Here is a 15,781-nt window from a genome sequence, read left to right as displayed (position 1 = left end):
AGTGTCAGATCTTTGCTGCCCAGTGGGATGGGATATTGAGATTTACTGTGTGAAATGGGCTCACACAATTTTGGAGACTGAGAAGTCCCAGGATTTGCCATCTGCAAGCTGGAGACCCAAGATGGTATATGTTCCAGTCCAAGGGCAGGACAAGATGAGATGAGATGCCCTAGCTCAAGCAGAGAGGCAGGAAAAAAGGGGGCAAGTTCCACCTTCTTGTGACTTTTGCTCTAATCTGACATTTAACTGATTAGACAAGGCTCACCCACCCTGGGGAGGGCAATCTGCTTTACTCAGTCCAGAGATTCAAATGCTAACCTATCCAGAAACACCCTCCCAGACACACCCAGAGTCACATTTAGTCCAGGGGCCCTGTGACCAGACAGGCTGACACATGGAATTAATCCAAGGACTGTTCATTCTGCCCTGGCTGTTCCTCGAGACCGGGGGGTCCTTGATTTGATTTTCTTGTGAACACCAGTTGGGATTGGGTCCAGGGCATTTCCCTTCACAAACGCCCCCTGGATGAACCCCCAGGTCTCAGGGATCTCCACACGACTTGAGCATCTTTTGCATAAAACTCTGTGGCTTCCACGTCCATGTTGGGGTTCTTAACCATCTTCCCCGCCATCGATTTACCTTGCCAGTGTCCAGGCTCGGAGACATGCCCTGTGGAGGATTAACAGGGAAACCACTTTCAGAGGAGTCTTCGCTACTAAGGGGGGAAAAAAGCACTAAGTTAAACCCACAGGGTCTGCTTCCTTTTTCTTTATTACTGTGCACCCAATAGACTCTTTATTTTGCAAAATATATCGACTGCATGCTGACTCCTGGATAACGGGCTTCTCTACTCTGTTACGAGGATTAAATTATTAGCGATCAATGGCGCCCCTCGTAGGGATGCAGAATGTGCAATGCGTATACAGATGTGCAAGCCCCTCCAACTCTAGCACTCTCTCAACTGCATCCGTTTGCTTAACGGTGGCGAATCTGAAGCAAGAGAGGAGAGGGAAGCAGACAGACAGAGCGCCTGCGGGGAGACGCTCAGGATGGAGACTAGCGTCCACGGCGACAGGAAGACGGGTTTTCTCAAGCCCGTCATGGGAGAATCCCTCCGTGTCTCCTCTGTCTTCCTGTTCCCTTGGTGAGCACCAACGGGAAGACCCTTGGCCACCAGCCAGTGGCATAAATACCAACATCACGGACACTAGCCAACGTGGACCCAGGACAGCGTGTGCTGGAGGTGTCTCTCTGAAAGCCCAGAGTCCTCTGCCTGCGTGGGGTGGACTCTGGGCATTGGGGTGTCCCGGGATGGGCCTTCCCAAGTGCTGGGAGGTGATTATGAGCTCAAGCGGAGCAGGTGACCCACAATCGCCCAAGCCGTTCACTCAGTGCCCACTGCCCCCGGGCACTGAGAAGGCCAGCTGGGCACGACAGACAGCGTCTCGGGGGAGCACGTGGACAGATCCAGAACTGGGGAATGAGGCCAGTGGGGAGCGCCTGAGGGCGCCACTGCAGCTGGGAGGGGCTCTCCATGCACCTGGACATTGGAGGCGAGAGAGGAGTGACGAGCCGGGTGTCCATGGGGCAGCGCAGGGAAGGGCCTGGCAGTTTGAGGAGCCCCAGGGCCACAGAGGACGGTAAGCACGCACCTTACCGAAGGGCCGAGGAGAGGCCCCAGGGACCCTGTGGGACACAGCGTGGTCTTTGTTTCAGCGTGGGTGCCGTGGAGGGATAGCTGGACAAATTGGGAAAGTCCTGGAAACAGGAACGGAGCCAGGACTGAAGACCAACAAGGAGGCCCCACGATGATGCAGGCGCAGCAGCAGGGTGTGGATAGACCAGGATTATGCTCGGATGACGTGGACACCCTTTGCAAGGTCTCAAAGGACAGACGTGAGCACCAGGCTGTGAGGACGCTGCCCACGTAGACCTGCTTTGTCTCCACCAACGAATGAAGAGGGAACAACCTTAATCGGTGGCCCATCCCCTCCCAGAACCAAGCTCACGGCACACCCAGGTATTAGGAGAGTCAGAACACCGAGCAGGTTTGTACACCTCTGCAGGTCAGCATCCATGAGTCTGGGTTATCTGGGTTACCTGCTTTCCTCCGCCGTGGCACAACTCCCCACAGGCTACGAGGCTTCAATTCAATGAAACAGCCGACATCCAGGGATGTCCCAGAGACCCCGTGACCCTTCCCTTGTGGCTCAGGCACCCGTGTGCTGTCCCAGCTCCCCAGAGAGGAGCTTTCCTCTCACGTGAGCCTGCAGAGGCTAATCTCCCAGGTAGTTCTCTCTGCCATGTGGGTGCTGTCTCAGCCACTTGAAAGGAAAGCCATAGACAGATACCAAGCCATCATTAAGACGCTCGTGCCCAGAATGAACAAACCAACAGGATCACAGAGGACGTCTCCTGTAGGTGGCCAGGGCCCTGCCTGGGCCTCCAAGGGGGTCCCCGCCTCGCCGGGATCAGAGCGTCTCCGTCACCAGCGGGACCGGGCACCCATGTGTCCATCACAGCCCTGACCCGGCCACTCGGGATGCCAGGGCCTATTATACGTACATTTTTTCGCTTCCAACGTGGGCCGGTGCTCGTCTGTCTTTAATAGATCTAATTATCAGAAAATGCACTTTGCAATCAGCCCCACACGACACAGGCCTGATTTTTCCGGCGTGCCAGCCAGCTGTGTGGAAAGGCGCAGCTCTAATCTCTCTCCCTCCACATGGTCCAGCAGATGAAAGTAATTTTGTGCTCAACTGTCTATAAGTAATTAGGCTGCGATGTAAAGGGGTCTTTATGAATCCGTTCGGAATGAGGGTATTCGGAGTAATTATGAGCAATCGTCCCCCTTACTAAGATACACCTTATGCATTTTACATGAGCCCCCATTATTAGCATAACCTGACTATCAAAGCCCCCCGGATCCACTGTCTTCCTTTTCATGTAACAGGCTGAAATTCCCCAGAAATATAATAATTTGAAAACAGGGGCGATGACGGTGATCAGCTTCAGCTGTAATTTGTTACATTTCTCTCCTTTGTTTTTTGCCGGGTAGAGACGCCGGCCCATGGAGGCCCCATTGTACACACGAGCGAGCATTCCTCCTTCACCGCGAGGTGGGTTTCGGTGGGCAAGCGGGGTCTCGCGGCCATAACGCACGTCAGGCACACACACGGAATGCCGTCATCTTACTCGTTAGGAGGGCGCAAGACGAGAGCTCCATTTTGCTGAGTAAGTCGGACTGACTCCTGGGCCCTGTGATTTTGAAAGACGGGTCATATTCACCTCCGACCAGACACTCCTTTAGGGTTCCTCCGTTCAGACCTTCTGGGGTCACGGTGAAGGTCTGCATCAGAGCCCCCAGAAGGTCTGCCCCTGATAAGTTGCATTGCACCCTCTGTGCAGAACTGGCTGCCCTGTGCCAGCCAGATGTTAGAAGGGGCTGCTTGAATCAGAGGGAGAGCGTGAGCCCTCACATCACGTGGACATTCGGGGACCTAAAAGGAAATAGGTGGGACAGTATATTGAATGTGCCTGAGATGTTTTATGGCTCTGGGTTTTTCACGGTCAGCCTCCTGGGTCAGGCATAAACATCCTTTAACTTTCTCAAGATGCCCCCAACTTTCTTGCTCTGGAGTGTCCAGGAAGAGGTGGTCAGAGATGTTTGGGGTATGTAGAGATGGTGAGAAAAGGAAGAACCAACCCAATGTCCATCAACAGGTGAACGGGGTCCATGCACACAGTGGAATATGACTCAGCCGTGAAAAGGAGTGAAGCCCTGACACAGGCTACCACGTCGATGGACCTTGAACACACGATGCTCAGTGAGAGAAGCAGACCCAGAAGGACACACAGTGTGTGATTCCGTTGATAGGAAACGTCCAGAACAGGCAAATCCACAGACAGAAAGCAGGGTTTTGGTGCCAGGGGCTGGGCGGGGGGGCGACTGCTCATGGGGACCGGGTTTCCTCGTGGGGGGATGGAGATGTTTCAGAACCAGATAGAGGTGCTGCTTACACGACATTGTGAGTGTGCTAAATGCCTCTGAATTGTTGCTTGGAAACGGTTCACTTCCCGCTATGGAAATGTCACCTCAACTTCTTAAAAGCAAGAGAGAAGCTATATAGATACATACATATATATACACATATATATATACGTAACTTATGTGAGACTAATTCATGCTATAGAATCAGCACTGCAAGACAGAACAGGATAAAATACCACATCCATACAACTCAGAGGTCTTTGGATATTTTTATTTATGCAGCTCGGTGGCATTTGATCATTTTTATTTATGCAACTCAGAGGTCTTTGGTCACTTTTTCCGATGAAGAAAACTGTGTACATCTTTGCTTAGAAACGAAATGATCCAATTTATGACAAGGGACATAAACATTACCTCACACACAGGACTCCCCTCAACACGTGTGACCTCAGAGTGGGTCCTTTGCCCGAGGTGTTTGCTGTTCACCTCGAGTCCACAACTTGCTCCCTTCCTCTGGGAAGGCTGTTCTGGCAGCTCCCTTCTCCAGTTTAGAGTAACCGCCACCACGTGCTGCAGGTGACATGAGATTATGCCGTGAGGCCCCGGCAGGGCTACACAATTCACAGGGAACCCACACCAGCTCTCCCAAGGTTCGCTCTGCTGGGGAAAATGGTGGTTCCTGCAGCTCCGTGGGGACCTCGCTGATTCCCCCCAAAACTCAGGCTTTATCTAGACAAAGACCAGCATTCCCCCAAGCGGCGTGTGTCTGCTGCAACTCCAGCCATACGCCGATTTGAAAACTCTCTTGTTCCCTTTAGAATTTATGTCAGCAGAGACCATCCACCAGAAAAAAAAAAAGAATTGATTTTTCATTCACACACGCGAGCGAGCATGGGCTCCCAGCTCTTAAAGACGATAATTACATTGTTTTCAAACATCCCCCATCACACCAGCTCCATTAGGATCCGAATTGCTTTCCCACAATTTGAAAGGAAAATATTTCTCTGCGGAGATGATGGCAGACGTTACATTTTCCGCAGCCGTAATGTCCACTCCGTGCAGAGGGCTGTTAGGACCACCTCCAAGCTGACAGATAACCATGATGGGATTTCACTCATCCTGACCTGGTGATAAATAAGCGGTCCAGAGGCAGCGATGTTCTGGGTTGGTGATGCTTGTTACGCGCTGCTTCAATGATGATGGAGTGGACGCCCGATTGCCTCGTAATTGCTGGCTTGGTAAACATCCAGTGTTCGTCCTCAGTGTTCCGCTAAAGCGGTTCAGAGGTCTAACTCCTTAATAGCCGCGAAGGAAAAGAAAAACAGCCGGCGGGGCTGGTGGGGTGACGGGGAAGACTATTTCTTTGGACACGTAAATGCTTTTGGGCCGCTGGCTAATTGCACTGGTCCAAAATGTCCTTGAGGAAAGCCAGGTCAGAGTTTTGTTTTTCTTACCTCATCTGCATTGCTTTTTTTTTTTTTTTTTCTCCCTCAGCATCATAACTGGACCATCAAGCATTTCTCTAAGGCTTCAGGATTCTGTTTACAAGAGAGACACTGGCTTGGGAAACAAGGGGCCTTTGGCCATGTCCCGTGCTGCCACTGAGAAGCTAATATTAAAAAGATAATGCTGGCCACTGACACCAATCGCTTCCCAGAAAGAACTGTTCCTGGAATGTAAAGAAGAATATCACTGCAGAAAAAGTACCACTAACTGTGGTGTCTTAGCAATTCCCTGCACCTCCAATGGGTGGGGGGAAAAAAAGGTATAATTCACTGTATTTCCAAATAACATTAAATTGTAGTCAAAATATTTAGTGCTCCAGTCGATTTGGTCCAAAGAAGCCAACTGGTTGGAAAGAGTTTGTGGAATAAACACAAAAATACAACGTAGCAACGATTAGACAAGACCCATCCCAAATTTTATCAGCCTTCTTAAAACCAAAGAGTCATCAGTAAAATTTTTCAATGGGATCCAGGTTCGATTTCAATGATGCATGTCACTGGGGTCAGGTAAAAAAGGTTTTTGTTCGGGTTTTTTTTTCTTTTTGGCCACAGGAGGTTCAAGCTGCCCTTTAACACCAAGATGGTTCGAGGCATTTATAGACTCATCAGCCCTATTTTCAGATTAAGATTCCGTAAGGGTGTAACCATGCATTTTCCCATCTTCAACCCCAGGTGAGTTCTGCAGTTCATCATGGCGTCCATCTGATGTCCCTGGATGCAGGTGACATCGTAGATATCCCAGAGGTTGACTTTCTGGGTTTGAGATCTCAGCCGGACGCCCAGATGTGGTGTCTTATTCCTCTTGCCTGTTCCTCCAAAGCTCACTGAAAATTTTAAAAGGCATAAACCTTTAAGCAATGGCATTTTGAGCGCCCGTTTCCCCATGAGAAGGGACCTGACATCACAGCAAATGTGTGAAAATGGACTCCCCTGATTTTGTTGGCCAGAAGCACACAGACCTGGCAGAGAGACGCAGTGACATCAGGTGATGTTTGGGGTTTAGCAAAAAAAAAAAAAAAAGTATTCAACTATTTTTTTCAAATATTTTGGTCTTGGCAAAGCCTACTTTTTTAAATGTGTTTTCCTTCATTTTAAGACCCATGAGTATTTCGAGGGAAATGTAATCCATCTGACAGAAGCATTTTTTTTAGCTCACCACAGACAAAGTGAGAAAGCACCACTTTCACTGGTACTTAGAAACCATGGAACTGCTGGGGGAAGTGTGGTCATTTCCCAAACTGAAATATCGTGCAAGGTATGAATGATAAGAAGACGACGAAGAATGCAGTGACTTACCCAGAAGCAACAGATTCGGAAAGGAAATTCAACAAGGGAACCAGAAGTAACTCCCGCTACATGATACCTTTATTCTTTGTTTGCAACCAGACTATATCTAGAACACATCCTGGGCATGGCAGGGAGAAAAGAAATAGAATAAAACACAAACTCTGTGTCCTCTCATAAGTAGCACGGTTCCTAAAGACACAGAAAGAATTGGCGAGCAGCGAAAACGCAGCAGACACGGCCACAGGAGAGACTCAGTTCCGCAAACTCACTGGCCACGTGGCCACAAGCACCTGCATCTTGTGGTTGTTATGTCTTTCCGTGAGCAGCTACTGGGCTCCAGTGAAGACACAGAGATGGACAGACGTACCAGGAGGAGATCTGGATAAAAGTGCCCTCGTTGCAGGAATCAGAACTGGGTGAGTACTCCTCCACCAACTTTTTATTTTGTCTATTTATAGAGAAATAAAAGCCCCAAAGGCAAGGAGTTCATTAGAGGAAAGCAGAACAGAATCTCTGCCAGGGAGAAGTCCCCAGTCCACGGTGAAGGAGCCCTCAGTCCATCCAAAGAGGAGGGGAGAAATCTTCAATCCATGGCAGAAGAGCCCTCGGTCTAGTCATTGTAAGCCAATTCTGCAGAACCAAGAAATGAACCACGGCTCAAGTCACTGGGGCCTCTGATCTCCTTGGACCTCAGGGAGCTGTGCCCACAACACGGGGGAGCTGAGCTGGGTACCAGGGGCCACCCACTTATCTCATCCCCAAGAGGGACAGAGGCAGGCGCAGGAGTGGAGGGTGTGAGTATCCCAACGAACAGATACGCAGGCATTCCTGAAGCATCAGAGAAAATTTAGCCAATAGGGTTAACACTGCCTTAAAGGGCTTTTCCACAGGGAACATCCGATTAGTTGCCAGGGGCCAATCTTTCCTGCTTAACAAAGCTGCAAAATATTCTAATGTACTCCTCTGTACGATGCTAGGGATCTGCGTTAGAACGTCATCCAGCAGAGTCAGCGTTGCTGTTTCTGTAACGATGGAAGCCTCTCTGTGGTGGTTAATGTTGCGTCTACTCGGCTGCACCTTGGTGCCCAGATGTGTGGCCAGACATTCCTGCGGATGTGTCTGTGAGGGTGCTTCAGGATGAGATTCACATTCAAATCGGTGGACTTTGAGTAACGCACATTGCTCTCCATAACGTGGGTGGGCCTCATCTCATCAGTTGATGGCCTGACTGGAGCAAAAACATTGATATCCTAGAGCAAGAGAGAATTCTGCACAGATGGCCTTCAGACGTCAGCTGCAACATCGGCTCTTCCCTGGGTCTCGAGCCTGAGGTACTACCCCAGAGATTTTGGACTTCCAGCCCTCACAGTCATGTGAGTCAGTTCCTTATAACAATCTCTTTCCCTCTCTCTAGGCTATGGATATAGACAGATAAATAGCAGATAGATAGATGAGAGATAGATAGATAAAAGATAGATACATAGATACACAGATAGATGCACAGATGATAGGTAGACAGACAGATAGATACATAGTCAGTTCTGTTGGCTCTGTTTCCCAGGAGTACCCTGGCTAATACAACCTGTCTTCCCTTTTGCTCCTACCGTGTATTTTCTGGCAATGTGACTCCTGTGCAGCATTGTGGGTGGCAATGAGACAATAGCTAGAAATGTACAGATAAGTGTTATGCCGTAATTATCATCAATAGGAAGCCTTGGCAGAAGAAAATATTGACATCGTCAGCTGGCCCAAGGAAATGTGAATTGGATGCATCCTTGTCACCTGCTTCAACCACCGGGAAACTCCAAGACAGGAAAATGCAATAAATAACCTGAATTCTTTTTGCAGGTGAGTTCTATTTAGACGTTTCACCATGTTTTAATTCCATAAAATTGCCTACTTGTGTGAGAGAGGAATGCTTGGATATCTACCTGGAAATTTCACAGCATGTTTGGAAACACAGGGACGTATGTTATAGCCCACGAAAGGGCTGGATCCCAAGGACCCCCACAGCTACGGTCCTTGCCATGAAAACAAAGAATTGAATCATCTGTAGGAAAGGCGTGTTTGATTTAATTTCCTGATCTCTGCAACACGGCCTCCCTGTACTTGGCGAGGGTGGCGGGCAAGGCTCCCAGCCCAAGTGCCCGTGAATATTCCATTAGAAATCAATTAACCCACGTCTGCTCAGAAACACTCCAATCATCCGAGGTTACACGCCGTGCCTGATGCATTTATAGCCCCCATGTAAGTAGTCCCCGGAGACCCCCTAATGTGTAAACAGCATAAAAAATGATCCTTTATTCCTGCGAGCTTCACCTGCCACCTTAATTGAATAAATGGGGCTGTGATCCAGGAACACTTCTGCACACACGCATCACGGTGACTCATCCACCACACGTGGACACACGCCCACCTCCCCGCTCTCCCCTCGCTGAAGAGATAGTCCAGGACGATTCTCTTGTATTGAATTCACATTCTGCTCCAAATACTGCAGGTCCACACTCTTCTCCTCTCCCCATCCCCAGCCTGCAGAAGGAATAGAAATTAATGTTTAAGGCAACCATGTCTTATGTCCTACGTATTTAATCGTACAGAAAGGACACGTCCAATTGTGAGGACCATGCCCCAGATGTAAGCTGATTTTACCTTAAACAAAACCCTACCTGCCGGTCAGGGAACCACCTGTCATGACCCAGTTTTGCCAATCTGTGGGACGTGGCCCAGGCTTGCCCTTTTAGAAGGAAAAGGAATGACAAGCGTTTTGGAAAATGCCCCCAAAGCTGTACAGATCAACACCAGGCGCAGTCCCCAAATCTCCCTTAAAATGAGCTCTGTGTCTCCGCGATGGCCCTGGGGCTCTGCCCCGCCCAGAGCCCGCCTGCCCTCGACGCCACCCCCCTACGCTGTCTCAACACCAGTGTGCTTTCCTAGGCACACCCCACCCCACCACTACCCCCGACCACTGGTCACCTTCCCTATTTGATGCCCTTAAGAATTCTCAGCAGTGCCTGGGTTGTCTCATGGATGAACTAGGTTCCACTTTTGTTATCTTTCTCCCTCTCCTGGAATGCATGCTTTCCCCCCCTGGTAATCTTTAACTGTGATAAAACAACACAACATACAATTTACCACCTTCGCCTTTTTTAAGTGCACAGTAGAGTGGCATTAAGTCCATTCACATGCCACCATCCCCACCATCTTTCTCCAGAACTTTATCATTGCCCCAGACTGAAACTCTGTGCCCGTCGCATCCTAAATCTCCGTCCCCCTCCCCTACCCCTTAGCACCACCATCCTACTTCTGGTGAATTCAGGAATCACCTGAATGATGAGTGGAATTCTACAGGAGTTATCCTTTCCTCTCTGGCTTATTTCACCGAGCATCGTGTCCTCGGGGTTCATCCACGTTGTAGCAGGTGTCAGAATGTCCTTCCTTTTCGTGACTGAGTCACATCCCACTGTTTAGATATATCCCATCCTGTTTATCTAATCATTCATCGATGGACTTGCTTCCACATTTTAGCTACTGTGACCAGTGCTGTTGCAAACGTGTGTGTCCTGGAAACGATGATGCTTGAGTCCCTGAATCTGCCTGACATGTGCCTGGGCTGCAGTGGGTCCCCTAAACGTACGTGCCGACTAAATTCCAGCGCTCTTCCCTTTTTTTTTTTTTTTTTTTTTTTGCGGGGCCCGCGGGCCTCTCACTTTTGGCCTCTCCCCTGTCAGGGAGCACAGGCTCCGGACGCTCAGGCTCAGCAGCCATGGCTCACGGGCCCAGCCGCTCCGCGGCATGTGGGATCTTCCCGGACCGGGGCACGAACCCGTGTCCCCTGCATCGGCGGGCGGACTCTCAACCACTGCGCCACCAGGGAAGCCCTCTTCCCTTTTATTATTTATTGGAAGCCACTCAATAACTGTACTTCGTAGAATGATAATCCCTCTTTCAGAGATGGAGAAAGTGAGGCGTGGCACGGTAATTTTCCCACTCTCTCATAGCTGGGAAGTGGCACATTGGGGTTCACGCCGAGAGCTGACCACTTTGGAGCTGGAGGTATGATGCCATGTGGACCATCGAGGCAGCTCCAGTTCAGACACTGCGGTGGGTCCCGAAAACTCCAGGAACCAGTTAACCCCTGTCAGGTACCGAGTCCTCCCTCGGGCCGCGGCTCCGATTCATGGCAGAAGGCGGGCAGGGCTACTTGGGGTTAAATACCCAAGAGGCCCAAGAGACAGTAGCCCTGACGCAGTTCCCCAGAGTTTGAAAGACAGGGGCGCCTGGCAAAGACATGAGCAACTTGCTGACCTGCGGGGGCTCGAGCTGATGGACAGCATGAGAGATGGGGAGAGACTTCCCAGGAATCAATCCCTAAAGGACGGGGCCTAGAGGAGCCAGAAGGTGGGTATGACGAGCTGCATAATAACCCCCAAATGCTCACGTTCTAATCCTGTAAACTGTGAATGTGACCTTATATGGCAAAGTCTTTGCAGATGTGATTAAACATCTCAAGATGTTTAGGACAGTACCCTGGATTATCCAGATGGACCCTACATCCAATGACAGAGTCCTTCTAAGAGACAGAAGAGGAGAGACACAGACACAGAGGAGAAGCCCCGTGAAGACAGAGGCAGAGACGGGAGGGAGGCGGCCACGAGCCCAGGGACGCCTGGAGCCCCCAGGAGCTGGAAGAGGCGGGAAGGACCCTCCCTGGAGCCTCTGGAGGGAGCGCGGCCCTGGGACACCTGGACCTCAGACGTCTGGTCCCCAGGACTGGGGGAGGATGAATATGCAATGTTTTAAGCCCCTGGTTTGTGGTCATGTGTCACAGCAGCTCCAGGACAAGGACACCGAATGATTTTGAAGCCTCCTCTCCAGCCGGAACTTCACATCAAAGCGTTCACACGTCTCTCTCACTTCGTGTCTGTCCACTCGGTCTGCCAATAACAACATGCCGCCGATGGGGCGGCTTCGACAACACCCTTATTTCCCACAGTCCTGGAGGCTGGGAGTCTGAGATCACGGCGTGGGCACATTAGTTCCTGGTGATGTTCTCTTCCTGGCTTGCAGGCGGCCACCTTCTCTATGTGTCCTCACACGATGAAGGGAGAGCTCTGATCTCTTCCTCTTCTTATAAGGATGCTGATTCCATCATGGGGTCCCCACCCTCATGACCTCATCAAAACCCAACCACCTCCCAAAGGCTCTACCTCCTAACATCATCCCACTGACAGTCAGGGCTTCTACATATGAAGGACACACATTCCGTTCACAACATCACATGTACGTTGGACTCTTTTGATGGGAAAATATGTATGTAACCAATTTAACAGGCTCTGGAAGTAGTTTTTACTGGAGAATCCTTGAGATGTATCTGTCCCTACCAGTGTCCCCAGGGTGCACTGGAGGAGGCTGTACACAGAGCTCTCTGATGTGGGCATCGAGGGTACCAAGCATAGCTTTTTAGAGTGATACCTTAATTGTCACTCATAGTCTGCCACCCACATGAGGATGATGACTATGAATCCCAGTCTCCCACCAGGACACCAAGCCCATCAGGCACAAGTTACCTGAACTTAGGTACAAGGTCACAAGGAAAGAAGCAATTGCCAGGGGACAGGCATGGCCAGACCAACATAAACCCACACGGGTCTGGACTTACAGCCTTAGGGCTGTACCCTGAGAGTTCACCACATGATGACAGTCCTGGTGGCGTGGCTCCCACCCCCTTCAAATAAACAGAATAATGTTAAATTATGATCAACATACTATTCTGTGTCCTTAATTCTCAGGCACTCTCTTTATCTAAATATTACCGAAATCAAAACATCTTTCAAAAAGAAATGGACACGTGAACCACAGTGGATTTTATTTTTCCAATAAGTCCTTTCCTTTCAAATCACTTTCCTTTCAAATCACTAGTTTATTAGCTCATGTCATCATTAGATTGAGAAAATACGGTGCGTGCTCCAAGGAATGAAGGTGAATATTTTAAAACGTTCTTTGCATTTATGGATTGAGTATGTGTATCCTCCCAAAATTTATATATTGAAACCCCATCCTCCAAGGTGATGGTGTCAGGAGGTGGGGCCTTTGGGAGGTGACGAGGTCATGAGGGTGGAGCCCCCATGGATGGGATTAGTGTCCTTATAAAAGGGACCCCAGAGAGCTCCCACGCCTCTCCCACCAGGTGAGGACACAGAGAGGACGTCCATCTATGAACCAGGAACAGAGTCCTCACCAGACATTAAGTCTGCCCTCGGCAGGACCTTAGACATCCAGCCTCCAGCACCACGAGAAATAAATATCTGTGGTTTAAGCCCCCGAGTCTGTGGTATTTTTTTTGATAGCAGCCCAAAGAAATTAAGACATTCACCAAAAGGATTTTCTGCTTAACATTTACGTAAGTGGGAGAAAAAATAACGTCAACTAATTGCATACAAATGAGCATTCTGTTTAAACAAAGTGTTACCCACTCACCAATTCCTGCTGACTTCTGTAAACACTTCTCCTTAATGCTACATCGTTTCTACTTAAAGTCCATTTAAATTAATTTCATTTCTTCAATTTCCTAGAGAGCTGACAGCAGGGTTTGGGTTTATAGGAAGAGCATGAGGTGAAGCGGGAAGTGAGATTAGAAATCTTTGGCATATGACAAACTTTATCAAGTTCTTGGGGTCCACTCAGAAGGGACACAGCAGAAGAACATGTTTAACTTTGATTTTTCACTTGCCTTAGCCAAGGAAAAAAATGTTAAAAGAGGGGAAAAGAGATGCTATGAATAACTATTACACACACACACACACGCGCGCACGCGCACCCATGCATTGCATGAACACAGAACACCTACAATTGCCAGACAGAACAGCTGGAAGATAGATGTGCAATTTTGGTAAGGTTGTGTTATTAATACAATTGCTTATTTTAGAACAAGCAGTCTGAGGACCGTTGTAAAACTTATTAAAAGTGGATTTTTCCATGAGTCTATATATATTTTAAAGCACACCCCGTGAAGTAACTGACATGTTGTTCTGAGCTGTACGTAAGCAAGTCACTTGTTTAAAGGAAATTTCTGGTTCCACTAGAGAGTTCTAGGTTAGAGGTTTCTGCGGAGGCTTTTATGTGCTAACTCTCATAAAAAGTCCTTCCAATCTGGGCAGTTTTCTCACCATTGCCCTCTCTCTGTTTCTAATTGTGAGTTTATCTGGGAATAAATACCACTTGGAGGTCAGCACCGCCAACACAACCTCCTCCTTACTGGGCATTTAGAATTGCTCCTCAGTTTGATCTGTCCTTGAAATACTCCACTTTTGTCTTGGGCAAGAAGCGGAAACAAAGACTTTATGAAATTAACAACTGAATAAAACTGCTAGAGGCAATGTGAAGGTCGGCGAGTTGGGCCGCCCTGGTGTGGATTCCTCCTCGTCTTCCTCCACAGCAGGTTTGGGCTCGGTTGACCCGCAGCTGCAGCATTTCATCGAGGTGGAGACTCAGAAGCAGTGCTTCCAGTAGATGGTGCACCAGATGAGGGAACTTTGTTGGGAAAAGTGCACGGACAAGCCTGGGCCAAAGTTGAACAGTTGGGCTGAGGCCTGTTTTGTGAACTGCATTGAGCGCTTCATTGATACAAGCCAATTCATCTTGAATCGACTGGAACAGACCCAGAAATCCAAGCCAGGCTTCTCAGAAAGCCTTTCTGACTGACCTCAGCATTACCTCTTTGGAAAAGGGAGGTAGTTCAAGAAATGAAGAGCAGTTGATGGGACGGTTGAAGAAAAGGTGGGGGATCGGCTCCCACCTCTGTCACTCTTGGGACATCCTGTCATCTGAGAAAGAACAAAGACCAATTTTTGTGTGTGGGTGGGTTTGAGGGTCAGATGTGTCTGGGGTTGTGTTTTTAATGCTAATCGTGGGAAAACAATTGACAGATGAATGGAAGACGCCACTAGATGTGTATTACTGTATGTGGGACGATGCTTTCTTCGTAGTCCCAGTAACTGCTCCCTACAATTTTAGTAGAGGAACTGCTCTATAATTTGATAGTGGGACCACATAGGTAATAATCTGTTATTTGTGTGGGTTCCTTTCAGATTTCTGGAGAGATCGATATACATCTTTGTGTCTCAGAAAGGGCAGCAGTGGGAGAAAGAGTAATTTGGTACTTGCCTGTAGGCCTCCTTATCTAATGTTTGATTATCAGTGCTGGAAAAAAAATGTATGGATTATTCATACAGTACATTTCACCTTTCTAGGTTATCTCCCTCCTTTATACTGTGATTCACTTAAATATCTATATAAAGTACAGTCTCGAGCTAGTACAGGTACCTTAGAGTCTAGAGGCCTTCAGTTAAAGGAATCTAGCCAGCGAACGTAATTCTCATACTAAACTGCCACAAGGAAGAGGTTAACTTACCCTGTATATCAGGGCCCCCCAAAATAGAAAGATGTGCCTAAATGAAAAAATAAGTTATAAAGATTTAGGCCAGTCAAAAACTAGCAGCTCTTTCCGATAGAGGTGCATGCCTAATGTAAATCAGCATCGTTTCCGTTTACTGTGTTCTTTTAATCACTGAAATAAAAGCTTCTACAAGAAAAAACAAACAAACAAATACACTAGAGGCACTGAAAGAGGGTGGAGGTAAAGCAAGCATCCCCCTGGAAACTGGGCAGCCACTGCCTCCTTCATCCATGTCCATCTGCCTGGTTCCTTGTCCTTGATCCCAGATAATTGTTCAAAACAGGAAGCTCAACCAGAAAGACTGAGCTGGTCCTGTGAGCATTTCCAGGAGGACACGGACCCACCGTCTCTTGGGAGAGGGGTCTGAACGAGCCTGCGATGGGGCAGAGTCACCCCAGGGGTCAGGATGGGTACTCCCACATTCTCTTCTTGAGAGTTAGCAGGTGACACACAGCCTGCCATCTCACAGATACAGTTTGGTTTATTTTCCCCAAATGCATGCTCTTCACACTGGGCCCTTCTCGGGTCCCTCCAGAGGGTCTC

The 15,781-nt window shown here is 48.7% G+C and overlaps 1 pseudogene; it reads left to right on the top strand.

The window, feature by feature from the left end:
* Nucleotides 1-6,142: 6,142 nt before the first annotated feature.
* Nucleotides 6,143-14,484, top strand: LOC113614163 (mitochondrial import inner membrane translocase subunit Tim8 A pseudogene; annotated as a pseudogene).
* The last annotated feature ends 1,297 nt before the right edge of the window (nt 14,485-15,781 follow it).

Source organism: Aethalodelphis obliquidens, unplaced genomic scaffold, assembly GCF_003676395.1.
Source record: "Aethalodelphis obliquidens isolate GAN/ISIS:26980383/991018 unplaced genomic scaffold, ASM367639v1 scaffold91, whole genome shotgun sequence".
Classification (NCBI taxonomy): domain Eukaryota; kingdom Metazoa; phylum Chordata; class Mammalia; order Artiodactyla; family Delphinidae; genus Aethalodelphis; species Aethalodelphis obliquidens.
This window is presented reverse-complemented; position numbering and strand designations above follow the sequence as displayed.